Source organism: Physcomitrium patens, chromosome 3 (genome assembly GCF_059467195.1).
Source record: "Physcomitrium patens ecotype Gransden chromosome 3, ASM5946719v1, whole genome shotgun sequence".
In the NCBI taxonomy this organism is placed as follows: domain Eukaryota; kingdom Viridiplantae; phylum Streptophyta; class Bryopsida; order Funariales; family Funariaceae; genus Physcomitrium; species Physcomitrium patens.
In genome coordinates this window covers 17,769,644-17,793,293 of record NC_143412.1, presented here as the reverse complement: position 1 = coordinate 17,793,293, position 23,650 = coordinate 17,769,644, and positions in this window count along the sequence as shown.

Genomic DNA, 23,650 nt, shown 5'->3' with positions numbered 1-23,650 from the left:
TTGGAATCTTCCAATCCATGATTGTTTGGACTTTCTTAGAATCCATCATGAGACCATCATTTGAAATGATGTATCCTAAAAAGTCAACTTGAGTAGTGTGAAATACACACTTTTCCATCTTGGCGTACAATCTTGCATCTCTAAGTTTTTGTAATACTTGACGAACATGTATTTCATATTCTTCGACGTTCTTAGAATAGATCAGGATATCGTCTAGATAGCAGACGACAAAATTATCTAAGAATTCACGAAATACATCATTCATGAGATGTTGAAAAGTAACTGGTGCATTCATGAGTCCAAAGGGCATGACATTATATTCGAAATGTCCATACCTAGTTCGAAACGCAGTCTTCCATTCATCTCCTTCTTTGATCCGTACTAGATTATATGCTCCTCTTAGATCTATTTTTGTATAGATCTTAGCTTGATTCAACTGGTCAAGGAGTCCTGATATCAAAGGTAATGGATACCTGTTCTTGATTGTGATCTTGTTGAGTCCTCGATAATCAACACACATTCGTAAAGATCCATCTTTTTTCTTTACGAATAGAATTGGAGCTCCTGCTTGAGATTTTGAATGGCGTATGAAATTCTTCGCTAAATTCTCGTCAATATATGTCTTGAGTTCAGCCATCTCATCTTGCGATAAACTGTAAATTGGTCCAAATGGTGGCTGAGTTCCTTCCTTGAAGTCGATTGAACAATCATATGGACGATGCTCAGGAAGAATATCTGCATTCTTTTTCTCAAAAACGTCTTGATACTCCTGATATTGACTTGGAATGCCACTTGAAGTCTTTACGTTTTCAGAAATAGGTGCAGCATAAATAGCAAAAGTTGATCCTTCTTTTGCTGCGTGTATAAATGCTTTTGCACCTATCAGTACGGGTTTTACTATACTAGACTTATAATTTTTTACTTGGTTAGTAGAACTATTAATAACGCTCTGGGAAAAGTCAAGTTTATGCGAATTCCAATCTATTCGAGCGTTATATTTTTCTAGCCAGGATAAACCTAAAATAACTGGATTGGACAGGGATTTAATTATGTTAAAAGCTATGTAGCTATCATGACCGTCTATTGTTACTTTTATAGGATGAATTTCATGAGTGATATCTCCAGAAGACAAAGGACGACCATCTATGACTTCTACATGTACTGGTTTAGGTTTTTGTACAAAGGGTATTTTACGACTTTTAACAAATTGTTCATCTAAAAAACATGCTGAGGCTCCTAAATCTAATAAAGCAGAGGCTTTGTAATTCTTAGGTCCTAAATATAAGTCTATTATAAAACAAGGAGAGGGTTCTGAGGAGAGGATAGGACCTTCATTAGGAATTGTACAAGGTTCTAGCTACATGGTCCCTATTGTAGCTGGACGAATCCGTTTTCCGACATGATGTTTTCTTTGACCGTTGTACCCCTCATTTTATAGTTGCGTCGCTTCTTTGGATAATGTTGAGCAGTGTGCTTAGGTTCTCCGTAATATAAACATAATCCTTCTTGACGACGACGAATCTTTTCTTGCTCAGTTAGGGGTTTAAAACGTACCGCGTCAATTTGCATGTCTTCTACTTCCGAATGTACGTTTGGCAAAGATGTTGATGTTGCCATTGAGTAATAACGTTGAGGTTCCCGTGAATGATTCTCAGATCAAAATTCGAAAAGTCGATTACCACATTTTACCGTAAAATCGATTGCTTGACTCAAAGTTTGAGGATCATGTAAGTTGAGCATCAATTTCTTTACTTTGTATTGCAATCCATAAAGAAATTGATTGATGAGTGCAGCATCATCCCACTTGATGTCAATTGCAAGTTGTCAAAATTGTGAAGCATACACTGTTACTGAGCGATTTCCTTGTCGCAAAATTCGGATCTTATTTGTTGCAACACGAGTTGCATCGTGTTCACCATACATAGATCGAAACTCCACCAAAAAAGCTTCCAAATTGTCCAATATTGGATTTCGTTGTTCAAGATAAGACGAAAACCACGATAATGCAGAACCAGAAAGTAGAGTGCCAATAAACCTGACTTGTGATCCTGGAGTTGGATAGCTTTGCGGTTGAAGTTCAATTGCCAATTGTACTTGATTGATGAACCCTCAAAACTTAGATCTCGTACCATCAAATTTCTCGGGTAAGGCAATTCTTGGTTCTCTAGTGCTTACAGGGTGTTGTACAATTGGAGAAGGAACGTGATTTGTTGTAGATGTTGAAGCAGCTCCGATCATCTCTATATCCCCACTTTCTGCTATTCTTGTTCTTTCATGTGTTGGTGAATTGAGTTGATGCATCGCAAGCATTCACTCCCTCATTTGCTCTTGCATTTGTGCCATTGCACTCTTCATTTCAACAAGCTCTGCCATAATGACACTAACAAGAAAAATTTGTTTGATACTGCTCAAGACAAAAGAAAAGAAAGACTTGATAACAAAGAAGATACTAAGAACAATATCACTTTAGAAGTGGATAATCCACAAACTTCTAATACGCTTATGTCTTATCAAGAGAAAGGGGTAATCCACTCTCACTCAAGAAAAATAAAGCTCTGATATTGTAAGTGTACTCTTGTCAATCTGTCAAGGACAAAGACTTGATGAGGGAAAATATACACAAAAAGGCTATCTCGATATAATAAGTCAAAATATAAACAAGTAGGTATATTAAAAGGAAACTGGAATGGCTATTGCCACAAGACAAGAAACTAAAGACTCTTGAACTTGGACTAGAAGCAAGAAAGGAGTTGACAAGAGTGAAGAAGCCTTCACTCTTGTCTCTATATATACTATCTAACTAGGGGCTACGTGGCGACATTCTATAGGACCTCCAATATGTGTTCACTTTGTGGGACATATGCCTTGATTTACAAGGCAAGTTTTTCTACGTGTGGGCCACATAGTTAGCTTGATCTTCAAGCTAACAACATGTGTGGCACATGGCCAACTTGTTGACCACGTTTCTAATCCAAAAAGTCAATTAAAGACACCTATGAAGTCAAAGCAGCGCCCGAAAGTTTCTAGGAAGCTTCTATATTAAATATTATAGAATTAACTTACTTTTATCTACTTTTACTTACTTCTACCTATTTCTATATGTAATTATTAGCTTACATGATTATGGCCGTGACAGTAATAGATGTTGTCAAAGAAAAGCTTAGTTATTTTTTTACTTGAAATAAAATTTTGATATGGTATAAAATATATTATTTTAGTGAAATAATCTATGATCATGAATATAAAATCATATACAATTTAATTAAAAATATTTATAGAAAAATCCATAGAAATAAAAGACCATGATTGTTTTGATATAAGCAATGGTTGAAGAAGTCTATAGGGTCAATGATGAGGAGTTTTTGATCTTAAAAAAAATGTCAAATAACTGTGCAACGTCTTTTACAACCTTTTACATTTGTAACCACCAAAAATCTCTAGATATTTGCTCCAAAGTTTTATTGTATCCAAAATATTATGTTATTAGAAAATTATGACGTGCTTAAAGAATATGTAATTTTTTTTTTTTTTTTTTGGAATACATATAAAATCTTTGAAATTGAGTAGGTTATTTTTGAATTCAAAATTCAAATTATTTTGAGACTTAGAAGAAGTATTCTTGATATTATGAACAAAAAAATCAGAGAACATTCTTGATTGAATTTGCTTTACAAAAGTTGAATCAACAATTATTTTTGATTTTATTACTTAGAAATAAAAATATTCCAATTTCAAAAAATATATTTTTTGTTGATTAAAAGTTATATTTTTTTTGGTAAAAGTTAAGAATATTTAAAAAGAGCATCTAATAAACCTTATTATTTTTTGAATCAATAAATAATCTTGAAATCAAATCTTAATAAAGAAATACTTGAACGAGCTTGATAACAATTCAACATGTATAAACATGAAATACTCAAGCTTCTTGTCATCTGTATACACAATGATTGGAGTAAAAGTACATTTTAGATAATGATGCCATTCTTAAAATAAATCCATGATTGCAAGCTCTTTGTTGTCAATCTCATAATTAATCTTGGTTGCTAAAAGATTTTTAGAATAAAAATTTACTAAATAAAAATTGTTATTTGCTATCATTTGTGATAAAATAATATCCGTAGCAAAGTCTAATGCATCTATTTCTATGAAAAATGCCTTGAAAAAGTTGATGTAATATAAGATTGGTACAAAAATAAATGGTATTTTTAAGGCTTCAAAAGATGCTTTAGCTTCTTTGTTCTACTCAATTTTTTCTTTACATGTTAGGCATATAAGATGAATTGCAACTTGAAAAACGTTCTTGATGAAGATTCAGTAATAATTGGCAAATCCTAAAAAATATTCCTTATCTATTACTGTTTTTTGAATCTTCCAATCTATGATAGTGTGGATCTTCTTAGCATCCATCATACGACCATTGTTTGAGATGATGTATTCTAAGAAGACAACTTGCGTAGTGTCAAATATACACTTTTTCATCTTAGTATATAATCTTATATTTTTTAATTTTTGTAAGATACAACAAACATGATGTTCCTATTTTTTAATGTTTTTATAGTAGATTAAAATGTTGTCTAAATAAAAGATAACAAAATCATCAATAAATTCACAAAAAACATCATTTATTAGATGTTGAAAAGTAGTTAATATATTTGAGAGTCTAAAAGGCATGATATTATATTTAAAATGTCTATACTTTGTTCAAAACATAATTTTTTATTAATCTCTTTTTTTAATGCATACTAAGTTATATATTCCTTATAATCCATTTTAATATAGATCTTTGATTGATTCAATTGATCAAAAATTCTTGAAATTAAATATAAAGAATATTTATTCTTAATTATGATCTTGTTGAATTCTTGATAGTCTATACAAATTTGCAAAGATCTATCTTTTTTTTTTTCATAAATAAAATAAAAGCTCATATTGGAGATTTAGAATGGCATGTGAAGTTTTTAGCCAAGTTCTCATCAATGTACTATTTGAATGCAACCAACTCATTTTATAAAAAGGTATAGATTGATCCAAATGGTAGTTTAAATCTTACTTATAAATCAATTGAATAATCATAAGATTGATACTCTACACAAATATTTGATTTTTTTTTAAAAAAATCTTAAAAAACTTGATACTAGCTAGGAATATTATTTGATGTCTTTCTACCATCAAAAATGGATGTGGCATATATAGAAAAAGTTGGCCCTTCTTTTGCAGTAAGCATAAAAGCTCTTATATCTATCAATAAGAATTTGGATGTATTAGACTTATGTACTTTTACTTGAATAATGGAATTTTGAATCAAACTACCAAAAAAACTAAGATTACAAGAAATTCAATCTATTTGAATATAATACTTTTTTAATCATAATAATTCTAAAATAACCAAATTGAAGGGAGATCTTATCATATTAAATATTATGATGCTATCATAATCTTTAATTAAGAGTGTGTTGAAGATTTTCTTTCTTCAAGATTCATGTCCTTGACAATTTGACAAGAGTGCTAACATATTGTTTCTATCTTGTTTTAGAAGCTAGTAGATTATTTTACTTTTATTGTTGTATTTTAAAGGTTTCAGTCTACTTTCTTTAAAATAAAAAATCTTAATTTCTAACATTGATCTTTTCCTTAAAAAAATAGATTATCCTTTTTTGTGTAAATTTTTATTAAAGATTACGGACTACCCTCTTCTAATTTAATTTTTTGAATTTATTTGAGTTGTCTATGGAAGAAAAAATTATGGATGCTATTCTAAGGAGAAGTGAAAATAGATTTACAACTATTTCACATCTTCATGACGTTGTCAACATTCTAAGAGTGAAAATCTCATGTATCTTTAATATAAATTATAGATGTACTATGCCTACGCCTATAGAAGAAGTTCAAGGTTTGCGACAAGAAATTATATAGTTAAAAGAAGCAAGTAGATCAACCTCACAACCAAATCCAAAGAATTTTGCTTCAATAAGTATGTCAGGAATAGGGATTAGTATGCCTAAGAAGTTTGATGAAACAAGATCAAAATTTTGAGGATTTTTCCAATAAGTCAAGCTCTTTCTAAGATTGCATCTTTTCCAATATCTCAATGGATTTACTCAAGTTGGATTCATAAGCGTACTTCTATTGAGAAGTGCTCTCTCTTATTTTATACCTTAAATAGAAAAAAATTCACAACTCCTTTATGATTTGAATTCATTTGCACAAGTGTTTATGGCCACATTTGGAGAAAGTGATTGAGAAAGAATAGTAGAGACCAAGTTCTTATCTTTGCGGCAAGGATCTCATTCAGCCACCATATATGTTGTTAAATTCCAAAATCTTGCTTGTGACATGGATTAGAATGACAAAACTCTTATCAATCAAATTCAATATGGGTTGAAAGATAATGCCAAAGACTTGTTACTAACAATCCCAAAGACAAAATCTTTAGAACAACTTATTATTCAAGCCATTGCATGTGATAATCGATTATTTGAAAGATGTCAAGAACAAAGATATGGCTAAAGAGGAACAAATCAAATAATGATGGCAGCTCCTAAGTTTTCATAAACTTATTTATCAAAATTAAAACCAATGCAAATTGATATGGTACAAATTAAATCCCTCATATAGCAGGAAAAGAATCAATGATGTCGAGAGTACTTATGCTTATATTGTGGAAAAGCTAAACATACTACTCAATATTGTCTAAAGAAACAATATAATTATAAAATTAAAAGCACGATTGCCAAAGAAGATAATGTATCAACAAACGAGTTGCTCCAGCTATAATAGGGACTGTGCAGTTGGAATCATGTGTAATATCTAGTAAAGGTCATATTCTCTTCTTTGATCCTTCATCTTCTTTTATAATAGAAGTCTAGTTAGGATCAAAAAATCACAAGGTCTTAGCCTTATTGGATTCAAGAGCCTTAGCTTATTTTACAGATAAAGAATTTGTCAAAAAATAAGATATATCCTTAGTAAAGAAAATCAAACTTGTGCATATAGAAGTAATAGATGGACGTTCATTGTCTTTTGGAGATATTATACATGAAACTATTCTTGTAGAAGTAGAAACTAGTGGACACAATAATTTAGTAATATTTAATGTAATTAAATCTCTTTCTAATCTAATCATTTTAGAATTATCGTGGTTAGAAAGATATAACCCTCAAATAGATTGAATTTCTTATAATCTTTATTTCTCCTATGGTTTACTCTAAGGCCTTGCTAGGCAAGTAAAAATCCATAAATCTAGTACATCCAAATCTTTATTGGTAGATGTGAGAGCTTTCATGCATGCTGCAAATGAAGGGCCATCTTTTTCTATATATGCCACGCCCATTGTTGATGGTGAAAAGATATCAAGTGATATTCCTAACTAGTATCAAGATTTCTAGGATGTTTTTGAAACAAAGAATGCAGATATTCTTTTGGAGCATTGTCTTTATGATTGTACTATTGATCTTCAAGAAGGAACTCAACCACCATTTGGACCAATTTATAGCCTATCACAAAATGAGTTAGCTACATTCAAAGAGTATATTGATGAAAATTTGGTTAAGAATTTTATACACCATTTTAAATCTCTAATCGGCACTCCTATCTTATTTATGAAGAAAAAAGACTAATCTCTACGAATGTGTGTGGATTATCAAGGACTTAACAAGATGACCATCAAGAACAGGTATTTTTTATCTTTGATTTCAAGACTTTTTGATCAATTAAATCAAGCAAAGATTTATATAAAAATAGATCTACAAGGAATATATAATCTAGTCTGCATCGAAGAAGGAGATGAATGGAAGATTACTTTTTGAACTAGATATGGACATTTTAAATATAATGTCATATCTTTTGGACTCATGAATGCACCAACTACTTTTTAACATTTAATGAATGATATCTTTTATGAATTTTTTGATGATTTTGATGTCAATTATTTGAACAATATTATAATCTATTTCAAGAATACAGAAGAGGATGAAGTTCATATTCATTGTGTGTTACAAAAACTAATGGATACAAGATTATACACAAAGATAGAAAAGTACAAATTCTACACTATTTAAGTTGACTTTTTAGGATACATCATTTCTAATAAAGGCCTTATGACAGATCAAAAGAAGGTCCAAACTATCATAGATTGAAAGATTTCAAGAATAGTAAGATATGTGTAATATTTTTGGGCTTTGCCAATTATTACCAAATCTTTATGAAATTTTTTTTTCAAGTTGTAGCTCTACTTATACGTTTGACTTATAAAAAAAAAAACTTGAATAGAATAAAGAAGAAGAAGCATCATTTGTTATTTTAAAGAAAAAATTTACTTCTATATCAACTTTATATCTTGTTGACTTTTTTAAGACATTCTTTATGAAAATAGATGCATCAGACTTTGCCTTGGATGCAATATTGTCACAAATGAGAGCTAATGACAAATTCTATTCAATAGCTCTCTATTCTAAAAAAAAATTAAAAATTGAGATTAACTATGAAATCCACGACAAAGAACTTTCTTACAATTTTGGATTCATTTCAAGAATGGCATCATTATCTAAAAGATACCTGAAGTTCAATTATAATATATATAGATTACAAGAACCTTGAGTATTTTATGTTGGTACCTATTTTGAATTGTCACCAAGTCCGTTAGAACATGTCATTATCAAGATTTGATTTCAAGAACATATATCAACTTGAAAAATAACATGATTTATTAGATGTTCTTTCTAGATGCATTTATCTTATACCAAAAGAAAGACTTAACTTTTGATCAACAAAAAATAATCCTCATAAAGCTAGAGCATTTTCATCTTTGATCAATGATATCAACATTGACTATTGATTTGATCTTTATCAAACAAATTCAATGAAGTCTATGAACTTCTCCAACTATTGCCTATATCCAAACAACCATGGTCTTCTATTTCTATGGATTTTATTATAGATCTTTTAATTTCAAGTTCATATGATTCTATATTTGTAATTATAGATTGCTTTATCAAAATGGTACATTTTGTATCATACATAAAATCTCTTTCAGGTAAAAAAATAACTAAGCTTTTCATTGACAATATCTATGACTATTATGGATAACCAAAGGAAATTATATCAAATAGGAAGACTCAATTTGTATCAAGATTCAAGAAAATCCTATTCAAGATTTTAAAGATAGATATAAAGCTCTCTTTGGCTTTTCATCTTCAAATTGATGGGCAAATAGAATAGATGAATAAAATTCTAAAGAAATATTTGAGGTCTACCATCAACTATTATCAAGATAATTGGACAACTCTTTTGCCATTGATAGAGTTTACATACAATAATTTAATATATTTTGCTACTCAACAAATATCTTTTTTTACTAATTATGGTTATCATCCATGATTTGATACTTTATAATTTTTAAAAGTTGATAATCTTATGGTAGAAGATTTAATAAATTATTTGTCAAAGATATATGCAATAATGAAGACACGATTAAAAAAAGCTCAAGAATGATAAAAGATCAATCCAAATGCCTATCTATAAGGGACATGAATCTCAAAAAAAGAAAATCCTTGATACACTCTTGTGTCACAAAAGAGAATTAGAAAGACACTCAAAAAATAATGGAATATTAACTAGAATGGCTATTCTTAAAAACAAAAAGACTAGAAAGTCTTGAAAGAAGACTAAGGACTAAAACAGCATTGATAAGAGTGAAGAAGGCTTTACTCTTGCCTCCATATATACTCTTAACTAGGAGCTATATGGCAATGTCCTATAGAACCTCCAAAACATGTTGACTTTGTTAGTCACATGACTTCACTTACAAGGCAAGTTATCTATATATACACCACAAGGTAAGCTTATTCCATAAGCTTTTATATAGAATTAGCTTCTTCTACAAGCTACTAATATGTAGTTAAATTTTTGGCAAAGTTTCTAACCTACAAACACATCTAAAGTCAAAACCGCATCAATGAAGCTTCTAGGAAGCTATATTAAAATACTTTATGAAATTAATCTATATTTATCTATTTCTACTTAATCATATAAGTAATTATTGAGATAAATATATATGTCCATGATATTATCTCTCCTTCTAGGAACAAGTTCTACAAAGAGCGGTCTTCATATATTGACAAAGTCCAAGATGCAGTGAATTATATTTAGTATATATTCCAATCTTTACCCTCTTTAAAGATGGTTGATTAGCCTTTTCATCCATCAATAGTATCTCATATCCCAGAAAATAGACCACCCTATTATTTGATTGTTATTGAGGCCTTCGTAACTTCCTTCAAATAAAACATTTGGATCATTGTCAACAATTGTTTCTACCTTTAATAAAATCACCAAACATAGAGATTTTCTTCCAAGGTTGTCATACCAAACACATTATATCTTGTCGTCTATTTGAAATAAGACATGTCATGCTTGAAGATCTTCATCTTCATTTTATCATCTTGAAGGTTGTGATAATCATAATATCTCATCTCATAAATTTGCAAGTGAAAGCTCTTGAGTTGAATTTGCTGATAGTTAGTTCTCCATCTTCTTAGTGTCACAAATACACACAAGCTATAAAGATAGAAAGAATATTATCTTTCTTTGATCTTATTTCTTTTTTAGCAAAGATTTATTATTCATCATCTTGATTTTGATGGATTTTATTGATAAAAAGCTTCAACTATCTTTGCTGCATTTGTAAGATTCTTTGATGGCTCTCATGTGCATTCACTAATATCATATCTATGCCTATAAATAAGATATTCTAATCTATTTCAACATCACCTTGAGTCTAAGACTTCTTTCACTTCAAACTCTTGATCATTATCTATTTCTATAGAAAGACGTGGCATTTGTCTTCTTTTCACAATATTCACTATTTTATATCGCTCAAGAAGGAATATGTGAAATACAAGGTGGATCTTCATAGACTCAGGTAGATGTAATCAATAAGCAAAAGGATTGATTTATTCACAAATAGAAAAACATCCCAGCCCTCGATAGTCCAACAAATCACAAGAACGAGTAGTCTTAATATTACAACAAATTAACCATACATTATAACCTATGTTGAATTATGGTTGCTCCTTGCGATAGGCATCCGCATTGGTCTTTTGCCGTCCTTGAGCTTCTTTTAATTGTATCTTCATTGTTGCATGTAGCTTTGACAAATGATTTGCTAAATCTTTTGCCACAAGATTATCAACTTTTGAAAAGTCAAAAGTATTAAGTTGTGGATAATAACCATAACTAGCAAAGGAAGGAGTTTGTTGAGTACAAGAATGTACCAAATTATTATATGCAAACTCTGCCAATGGCAAAAGAGTTGTCCAATCATCTTGATGATAATTGATAGTATACCTCAAATACTATTCCAAAATTTGATTTATCCATTCTGTTTGCCCATCAATTTGAGGATAAAAAGTCGAAGAAAGTTTTATATCCACTTTTGAAATCTTGAATAAGATTCTCAAAAATCTTAATACAAATTGAGTCCTCCTATCCAATATAATATCCTTTGGTAATCCATGATAGCAATAGATATTTTCAATAAAAAGCTTAGTTATTTTTTCATCTGAAATAGATTCTGTACATACTACAAAATGTGCCATTTTGGTGAAGCAATTTACAATTACAAATATGGAATCATATGAACTTGAGACAAAAAGATTTGTGATAAAATCCATTAGAATATTAGACCATGGTTGTTTTAGAATAGGTAACGGTTGAAGCAATCCATAAGATCGATGGCAAAGAGTTTTGGATCTTGAACAAGTATCGCATGATTGTACAAAGTCTTTTATCACCTTCTACATTTGAGGCCACCAAAAATCTTTTGATATTAGTTTCAAAGTCTTATTGTATCCAAAATATCCAACTGTTAGAATATCATGACAAACTTCAAGGATATATAATCGTGCCTCATCTTTTAGAATATATAAGCAATCTTCAAAATATAGTAGGTTGTTCTTAAATTCAAACTTTAAAGTATCATAGGACTTAGAGGAAGTATTTTTAATATCATGAAGAAGAGGATCAAATGACATATTTGATTGAATTTGCTTGACAAAAGTTGAATCAATAGTTAATGTTAATTTTATTAATCAAAGATGAAAATGATTGACCTTCAAGAGAATCATTCTTTGTTGATCAAACGATGCATCTCCTTCTTTTGGTATAAGATAAGAATGTCTAGAAAGGACGTCAAATAGACTTTATTGTTTTTTGGATCAATAAATGATCTTGAAATTGAATTTGGATAAAAACATGCTCCAATGGACTTGACGACGATTCAAAACACGTGTTGACATGAAATACTTGAGGTTCATATGATCCATATACACGGTAACTGGACTTAAAGTGCCTTCTAGATAATGATGCCATTCTTAAAATAAATCCACAATTGCAAAGAGTTCTTTGTCATAGATCTCATAATTAAACTTTGCCATTGAAAATTTTTTGGAATAGAAAGCTACTAGGTGGAGTTTGTCATCTATTCCCATTTAAGACAATACATCATCCATAGCAAAATCTAACGCATCTATTTCCATAGAAAATGTCTCAAAAAAGTTGATACAATACAAGATTGGTGCAGAAGTAAATTCTTTCTTTAAAACATCAAATAATGCTTCTACTTCTTTATTCTACTTAAGTTTGTCTTTACAAGTCAAACGTATAAATGGAACTACAACTTGAAAAAAGTTCTTGATGAAGATTTGATAGTAATTATCAAAGTCTAAAAAGCATTGCACATCTTGTACTAATCTTAGATTCTTCTAATTTATGATAGTTTGGACCTTTTTAGGATCCATCATAAGGCCTTCGTTGAAAATGATATACCTTAAAAAGTCAACTTGAATAGTATAAAATACATACTTTTCTAACTTGGCATATAATCTTGCATCTTTAAGTTTTTGTAACACATGACAAACATGAAACTCATGTTCTTCTGTGTTCTTAGAGTAGATTAGAATGTTGTCTAAATAAAAAATGACAAAATCATCTAGAAACTCACAAAAAAAATCATTCATAAGATGTTGAAAAGCGGTCAGTACATTCGTAAGTCCAAAAGGTATGACATTATATTCAAACTATCCATACCTAGTTCAAAAAGCAATCTTTCATTCATCTCCTTCTTTAATACAAACTAAGTTGTATGCTTTTTACAAATCTATTTTGGTATAGATCTTTGTTCGATTGAATTGGTCAAGAAGTCTTGAAATCAAAGGCAAAGGATACCTATTCTTGATGGTGATCTTATTGAGTCCTTGATAATCCACACACATTTGCAAAGATCCGTCTTTCTTCTTCACAAATAAGATAGGAGCTCTGGTTGGAGATTTAAAATGGCATATGAAGTTCTTTGTTAAATTCTCATTAATATACTCCTTTAATGTAGCCAAATCATTATGTGATAAGCTATAGATTGGTCTGAATAATAATTGAGCGCTTTCTTGCAAATCAATTGAATAATCATAAGATCAATGCTTTGAAAGAATATATGTAATCTTTTTTTCAAAAACGTCTTGAAATTCTTTATTTTGGCTAAGAATACCACTTGATATATTTTCACTATTAGAAATGGACATAGCATATATAGCAAAAGATGATCCTTCTTTTACAACATGCATAAAAACTCTTACACCTAGCAATAAAGGTTTGGAAGTACTAAACTTTTGTACTTCTACTTTGCTAACTTGATCTTGGATTATATTACCAGAAAAGTTAAGGTTACAAAAAATTCAATCTATTTGAGGGTTATATTTTTTTAGCTATGATAATCCTAAAATAACTGGATTAGAAAGAGATCTTATTACATTAAATACTACTATACTTTTATGATCTTTAATTTTTACATCTAAAAGAATAGTCTCATGGATAATATTTCCAGAAGACAACAAATGACCATCTATGACTTCTACATGTACGGATTTAGTTTTCTAAACTAAAGATATTTTTTGAATTTTGAAAAAATCTTTGTCTATAAAATAAGTTGAGGCTCTTAAATCTAACAATGCAAAGACTTTGTGATTTTTAGGTCCTAAACACACATTTATTATATAATAAGGTAAATGGTCTAAGGAGAGAATAAGATCTTTATTAGTTCTACATATGATTCCAACCGCATGGTATCGTTATATGTAAAGTCTTGCTTAAAAATACTTTAGATACTTGGCTGTAGAAGATAGAATAAAAATTGCAACAATGAAATCTTAATTCTAAAAGAACACTAACAATGCTAAACAGGCTTTAATCAAATTCAAAAAAATATCAAAGGAATTTTAAAGAAACAATAAGAAATCATAAAGAAATATTAGAATGATTACAAATATATTTCAATCATATCTTAATTCAATCCTAATTTAATCCTATTTAAAAATTTATTAGACTTCGTTCAAACTTTAGGCCAAAAATTAACTAAATATTAAATCTTAAACAAACTCAAATAAAATCCTAAATCCTAAATCAAATCCTGACCTAATTCTTATTAAACCTTAAATCCTAAACCATACTCTAAACCCTAAATAAAATCTTAACCAATCCTAAACCATATCCTAAACTCTAAACCAAATCTTAACCAAATCCTAACCCTAAATCAAATCCTGATCAAATCCTAAATCCTAAACAAAACCTTGACCAAATCCTAAACAATAAACCAAATCCTAATCCTAAGTCAAATCCTAACCAATCCCTAACCCTAAATCAAATCCTTACCAAATTCCAAACCCTAAATCAAACTGTAGAAATTCCTATAACAGATTTACACTTCTATTACTTAAAAATAAACCATTAATCTTAACTCAAAATTTGCATGTTTTTTAAAAATTTATTTAACAACAAGCATACAAAAATTAAATATGATCCGAATTACCTAATAAACGATAGCCTCAAAAACGTCCTTGGATATTGGCCAACCTCCTTCTCCAATCTTAATGCGGATCTGCTAGAGCTAATATCCCTTCTTTTCATTGTTCAATTGATATCAAAATTTTTAAATACATAAGAAAAAAATTCTAATATCTTCACCTACAAATTATCTTTAATCCAATTAATAGATTACAAGAAATCTTAAAAATCCTCACTAGACCTAAAATTCTACTTTCTAAGACCTTGTCCTACTTAAACCTCAGTAATCCTCTATTCAACCGTTAGATCGAGCTAAGAATCACAACACATATTAAGCACAACTATGACCATTAATCCACAAAATTTCACCCATAGATCTATTACAAAACTCTTGAAATTATTAGAAATGTCAATCCTATTTTATTTCACAAAACCCAAGTCATCCAAAAACAATCTTGACTTTGTAAAGCTCTTACAAAGTCATAACAACTCCAAATTGCCAAAAACTAATATTTATAGAAATCTTATCTGGTTTGCTATCAAACTGTACTCTTTGATTTGCAAAAAAACCTCGGAGTCGTCGTCGAGACTCGGTTTTGTGCCTCCAGGTCTGATTTCGATCCTAATTCATAACTAGCCCTCTCTAGGTATCAATATCTAATTTTTCTAAGTATATTTTGTTAGAATTTACTCTTAACTTCCTTCTAAAGATTTTTATATCATTTATTTTTCCAAACTACTTTGATTTGCCTTATTTATGGTCCTACAAAGTAAGTAGAAGTCATCTTTCTAAAAAGGCAACATTAGTACCGTTTAGCTTTATACTCTTTTGACTATTAACTATATTTCTAAGATAATTTTTTCTAATACTTTGAACTAGGATCTCCTACATTATAATAATTTCCACATTCTTTTACCTATTAATTGTATTCAATCATGACAACAGTTCCTATTGTAGCTGAAGAAACTTATTTTTCAATACATTATCTTCTTTGGTAATTCTACTCCTCATTTTGTAATTGCATTGCTTCTTTGAACAATGTTGAATAGTGTGCTTAGCTTCTCCATAGGATACATACAAACCCTCTTCACAACATCAAGTCTTTTCTTGCTATGTAAAAGTTTTAAAACATGTCGTATCAATTTGCATTGATTTCGGCCTTGATGAATACATTTCAGAGAACTTAGAAGTTGCCGCCATTACTTGACTTGTTCCTCTTTAGCCAAGTCTTTGTTCTTAATGCCTTTCAAATAATTAATTGTCACAAGTAATGGCTTGAGCAATAAATTGTTTTTAAGATTCTATTTTTGGTATTGTTAATGATAAATCTTTGACACTATCCTTTAATCCATATTAAAATTGATTGATGAGTGCTTTATCATTCTAGTCCACATCGCAAGCAAGGTTTTAGAATTCAGTGGCATATATAGTGATTGATCATGATCCTTATCGTAAAGATAAGAGTTTGGTCTCTGCTACTCATTTTTGATCACTTTCTCCGAATGTCACCGTAAACACTTCTAGGAATGAATTCAAATCATAAAAGAGTTGCAATTTTTTTTTTTTTTTTTTTTAATGGTGTAAACGAAAAGAAAGCACTTTCTGATATAAGTGCGTTTATGAATCCAACTTGAATAAATCCATCAGGATATTGAAAAAGGTGCAACCTTAGATAGAGCTTGACTTGTTGCAATAATCCTCAAAATTTTGAACTTGTCCCATCAAACTTCTCAGCCATACTAATCCTTATTCTTGTTATACCTATTGAAGCAAAACTCCTTGGATTTGGTTATGAGGTCGATCTACTTACTTCCTTCAATTGTACACTTCTTGTCATAGATTTTGAACTTCTCTATAAGTGTAGGCATAGTACTTCCATGATTCATGTTAAAAATACATGAGATTTTTACTCTAAGAGTATTGATAAGCTCATGAAGATCTGCAATAGCTATAAATCTATTTTCACTTCCGCTAGGTGTAGCATCCATAATCTTTCCTTCGATAGGCAACTCAAATAAATCCAAAAAGTTAAATTAAAGGAGGATAATCCACAACCTCTAATAAAAATTTCCATAAAGAAGGGTAATCCACTATCTTTAAAGAAAGATCGGTGTTAGAAAATAAGATATTTTTATTTAAAAGGTCGGTAGTTTGCAACCTTCAAAACACAACAATAGAAGTGAGATAATGCACTCACTTCTAAAACAAGAAAAAAAACAGTATATAAGCACTCTTATCAAATTTTTAGGGATATGAATCTCAAAGAAAGAGAATCCTCGATACGCTCTTGTGTCATTGAAGAGAACTAGAAAATCACTAAAAATGTAATGTAATATTAATTGTAATAGCTATTGCCAAAAATAAGAACACTAAAATTTATTGAAATAAGACTAAGGACTAAAATGATGTTGACTAATTTCATGTTGTAATTTCTTTGCTGAACTTTGCTATTATAATGCATTCTCTTGTTATAGCTGATTTCTTAAAGTTGCTCAATGTAGCTTCAATATAATATCCAATGTGATCACAATAATTGACTTCCAATTAAACGGTCGCTATCAACATACTTCCAAAGAACAAACTAATACTCATTATGATACTAATGAAATAGGACGAGATCCTCTAAGATCTAAATCTTACTAAATTTATAACAACAAAGTTCTTGATACAATATAAGACCAAGTACACTAAAATAAAATTGAAAGTAACTAAATGGAATGGAAAATGAAAGACATAACTAAATAGAAGAGAACATAATCAAACAAAATCAAACAGAATCAAATAGAGTAGAACAAAAAAATCAAAATTTATTAATAAAAGAATCTAAAGTCATATCTAATTGAATGTCCAAAATGGCCTTAGTAAGTCTAATTTATACTTTATTTAATTATCTTGGAATTTTCTAGAATATCCCTAGTAATAGGCTCGACCAAAATAACTACCGTCTTAGGAGTTTTTATAAGTAGGTCCCACTATGATAACTACCTTAAACCTTTTTAGAAGATTTTATGGTGGATCCCACATGAACCACTATCCTAAGTTCAATTCTAGAAACTTTTCAAAAATGACTCCAACTACATATCTTTATGTCCAAATAATACAACCATCCTATCCATATCCTATTACAATAAGAATTATTAATAACACACATTCATTAAAATTACAAAAAAAGAAAATATAGAGACCTTTAAAATTCTAAGATATTAATAAATATATATATATATATATATATATATATATATATATATAGATATGAATACAAAAAGTTAAGAAATTAAGGTTTTAACTAAAAGAAATACTTCATATCAATTAAAACCAAATCAAACTAATCTTTCAATTCTATAATATAAAATATATATATATAGACACACATATATATAGACATATATATAGACATATATATATAGACATATATATAGATATATATATATAGACATATATATAGATATATATAGATATATATATATATAGACATATATATATATATATAGATATATATATATAGACATATATATAGATATATATAGATATATATAGAAATATATATATAGACATATATATAGACACATATATATATAGACATATATATAGACACACATATATATAGACATATATATAGACATATATATAGACACACATATATATAGACATATATATAGACATATATATAGATATATATATATAGACATATATATAGATATATATATATATAGAAATATATATATAGACATATATATATATAGACATATATATATATAGACATATATATAGATATATATATATAGACATATATATAGATATATATATATAGACATATATATAGATATATATATATAGACATATATATAGATATATATATATAGACATATATATATAGATATATATATATATATGTATAGACATATATATAGATATATATATATATGTATAGACATATATATAGATATATATATATATAGACATATATATAGATATATATATATATAGACATATATATAGATATAGACATATATATATAGACATATATATATATAGACATATATATATAGACATATATATATAGACATATATATATATAGACATATATATATAGACATATATATATAGACATATATATATAGACATATATATATATATAGACATATATATATATAGACATATATATAGACATATATAGACATTTATATAGACATATATATATATATATATATATATATAAACATCACATATATAATATACATTAATAATCAAACCATTTCTAAGAAAAAATATATTAACTGATTTTTTGGTTGTTTAAATCAAATGTAATAGTAAAATTTATCTAAATCTAATTATACATAAATATAAATTAAATTAATGTATTTATTATAAATATCATTTAATTTTTTACAGATATTACATATATATATATATATATATATATATAAGTTACATATTACATAAAATAGAAGACTAAATCAAGATACAAAATAAAAATAAATAAAAAATAAAATCTTATTAAAAAATTAAAAATTATAATGCAACTTCAGTTAATGAATTGTTAAACTAGGAAAAAAATCACTACTTTATTACACAGTACATAAATTCCAAAATGAAAGCAAATGTAAAGCAAAGTTAAAATTTCTATTTTCACCTCTAGTAAATGATACGTTACAAATGTTCATATCTGCATTAGAAAAGAAAACCGATTCACAGCATGATGTGATGATTAAGTCACTAATTTAACAGACTTATGTCATCAACTTTTGATTTATTACTCCTGATAAATTTAGAAGGATTTTTATTTAAATATTTATGTAAAAGGATAAATAATTATATTAAAATATTAGCTACATTCTAAGTAACTATTTAGTTTATTATTCCTACTTGGAATTTTTTATGTAAAAATATGTCTACTACCTAATCCTCATCAATTTTTGTCTACATTTTTTTATTCAAATAAGTATTTCAATACATATTTCTGTCGTAGGTCATCAATCGTCAATTACATAGATTAACAAAGTAGCTGCATAAAGTATCACATTTCAATAAATTTATTTTTTAATAAAAAAAAAAAAAAAAAATCAAAATCAAAATCAAATCCTTATAAATAAAATAATCAAAGAAATAAAAGAAATTTTTTATACTAGCAAATAGAGTTTTTAAAGCAAGAGTGGAATATGAATATATATATATATATATATATAGATTTATTAGACCCTGTACTATAACTTTTGTAATATTTATATTATTCAGTGATATTGACATAGTGGTAATAATTATTTATTTGATTTAAAATCAAAAAAAGCTATGATGATCATTAATGCAAATTAACTTAATTATTGTTTTCTATTTCTATATAAGGTGATTATGTTATAGGATAATTCAGCATGAAATATATGTTACAAAACTTTTATCCTTTACCAGGAATATCATAGGTAATTACATGATTTATGATTACAACACCCAAAAATAGCATTGTTATTACTACTATTGCTATTAATCTACACAAAATATGTATGCTTCATTTTACACTATATTTGTATAACATAAGATAATTTATTTTAATATTTATAATAGTTTAATCCATCATAAAAAAACAAACTACACATAAACTTATACTCGCATTATCATTAATATAAATAAAAGTGATATCTAATATATTAGACAATTGATTTTATATAAAACGTGATTTATAATTTAGTATTAAACCAAAAGATATAATCATTGATTTATACAACTAATATCTATAGAAAAATGATATCAATTCTTTAAAACTTCAAAACTATTAATTGGATTGTAAGTTAGATTAAAACATTATTTCATAAAATAATTAAAGAAAAATTTTGAAAAATTATGTTTTAATTTTTGATTATAATTGTATCTAATTAAAATTAAGATAATAAAAATGAATGGTACTGTAGAATAATTGATGGTTGTTATAAAAAACAAGATAAGAAAGAAAAGAAAGATCAATTTTTAAAAAATAGTAATTTTAGTACTACTTTAGACTATATATTCTATCACATAAATATTTTTAATTGAATTTTATTTATAAATTTTACATATTAAAATAATATATATATATATATATCTATATATATAGTTAAGAAATTTTAAATATCTATTTTAGATTTTATTTTAATTTTATTTATATTATGTGATTTTTTTTTACAATACAAATTTATCCGAATCATTATGAAAATTATTTATTAACAATAGGTGGATTATTTTAGATCAAAAATCTAAAAAAAAGACAATAATCTTACAAAATATATATCTTCTATTTTAACGTCTTTAGAGTTTTTTTATGCATCAACAAAATTTAGTCTCAACATAGACTTTGTGAATTCTTCTTCTGTAGATTGAGAATTTGTATACAATATTATACTTATTTTTATTAAGAATAAACATTATTAAAACCAAGAAACTTATTTAAATTTAAAGTATAACTATGATAAATCTACCTAAATTTAAAAAGGAAAATTTCAAGATATTATCTCACAAATTTATCTTAAATAGATTCAATTATACTTCATTCAATTTAAATACTGAAAAAAAATACAAAACATTCATTCTATAATTTTATAGAGACAATTTAGAGATAAAAACACTAAAAATATCTTTAAAAATGTCAAAACTTATCATCTCAAATCTACCATCATAAAATTTTAAAAAACCTCAAGATACAATACAAAGGAATCTAGAAGATCTTAAAAAGATGTGCTTCAACTTTTCTTTTTATTTATACAAAAAAAATAGTCGTCTTTGAATACATAGTATACTTTCAACTTTTTTTGAAACTTTATTCTATAAAAAAGTATTAATTGAATAAATAAAGATTTTTTATTTTATTTATAATTTCAAAAAATTAGAAGATTCATTAAGAAATATGACAAAATATAATGCACGTGGACTTAATGAGATTTAAATTGAGTTTTATCAAAAAAAAAAAAAAAAAATGGCAAATTATTAAAAAAAGACTATATTGGAATGATGAATTAAACTATAAAAAATGCTCAAATTTTTCAACTTATTATTAAAGATCATATCACCTTTCTTTACAAAGGCAAAGATAAGATTAGACTAAAAAAACTAGAATCCGATGATTTCATTAAATACCACATATACAATATATACTAAGATTTTTCAAAAATATCTTTAATCTATACTTTTATAAGTGATTTATTTAGACTAAATTTTTCTTCTCTTAACATATATTTTAGATAAAGCATTTATTATACAAAAAATAATAAAGAGGATTAAATCTTCTAACTAACTAATTATCTTCTTATATATAGATTTTTTCAAAGCTTATAATAAAGTCTCTTAAAGATTCTTATTTCACACTTTCAAAAAAAATGGATTAAACATATGATTAAAAGAATCTCTTTTAAAGGCAAGTATTTTTGTTGGCATAAATGGTTCTTTTATAAAATAATTTTTAATTGAATTTGGACTTAGACAAAAATGTCCTTGTGCTCCATATTTTTTCACCTTTATTGATAATATCCTAAATATTTCTATAAAAAGATAGGATAAAAGAACATAAGTTTTACAATAAAAATAATCTTTGAATTTATTTTATTAATAATTTATTTATTAGTATAAAAACATTTAACGATTATTATTGAAAGTGAAGAGGATAATGTTTGAACATGAATAAAAATTATATATTGATATAGTTTGGCTTTTTAATTTTTTGATTAATTGATTAAAATTAATTACCTACTTGCAATCCAAAAATACTACTAGACTAATATGGACCAACAATATTGGATAAGCATGGCCTTTATTTACAATATCAATAAGCTATTTTCTACACTTTTGGCTTATCTATACATATACACAACATTGATCAATTCTTAATAGATAGAATGACTAATAAATTAGATTATTGATGTCCAACTATAGTATTTTGTTTCTAAAAGAATTATCATGAATAATAAGATTTTACTTTCATATCCATTTATTATTCTTACTATTTGAGTCAAATCTTTAAAAATATTTTAAAAACTATTATTATAATTTTTTAATTAAAAAAATACATCTTCTTTAATAAAACTAAAGTATTTTGACTATGTATTGCAATTCTTGAGTTGAAGATAGATTAGTTTAATAGATTTAGAGGATGCCACCAAAGTTATTATAATTAAATATATCATAGAAACTCTATAATATGGACATATCAATATTCAAGAATTCTTCAAATTTAAAATGATGAATGCCAAACCTACAAAAAATATAGAATGTCTTCCAAATTACATTTAAAATTAATTTCTAAAGTACAAATAGAAATTTGACTTAAATTTTTTTAAAAAAAATAGAAAATTTTGATCACACTTGCATTCACATTTATATTTGATCTCTATATCTTTTATTCACTAAGTAAAAAATAAATTTTTATCATAAGATTTATAATTTCTACTTCCAAATTTCATCTAAATACCTAATAAGTTTTTCTTTTATAATTTGTTCAATATATTTTTTCTTAAATAGCTTTTAAATGATTAAAAATTTATTCAAAACTTTACCATAATCTTTTATTTTAAATAAAGCTAAATCTACATATGATCTTACACTAAAAATTATTTATATTTGGATTTTTATCTATTGCTATTTATCTAAAAAATGAAGGCTATACTTCAACAAAGTTGTGTTATATCTAAATTATAAAATTGGATTCGATTGAATTAGATTATATATACTAGAAACATACCAATTGATATTAGTAGTCTTTCAATTCTCCATTCAATATGAAGAATTTAAAAGAAAAACATATTAGGTATTTAGATGAAATTTTGGAAGAAGATAAAAAAATTAAAAATAAATCCTACTTCA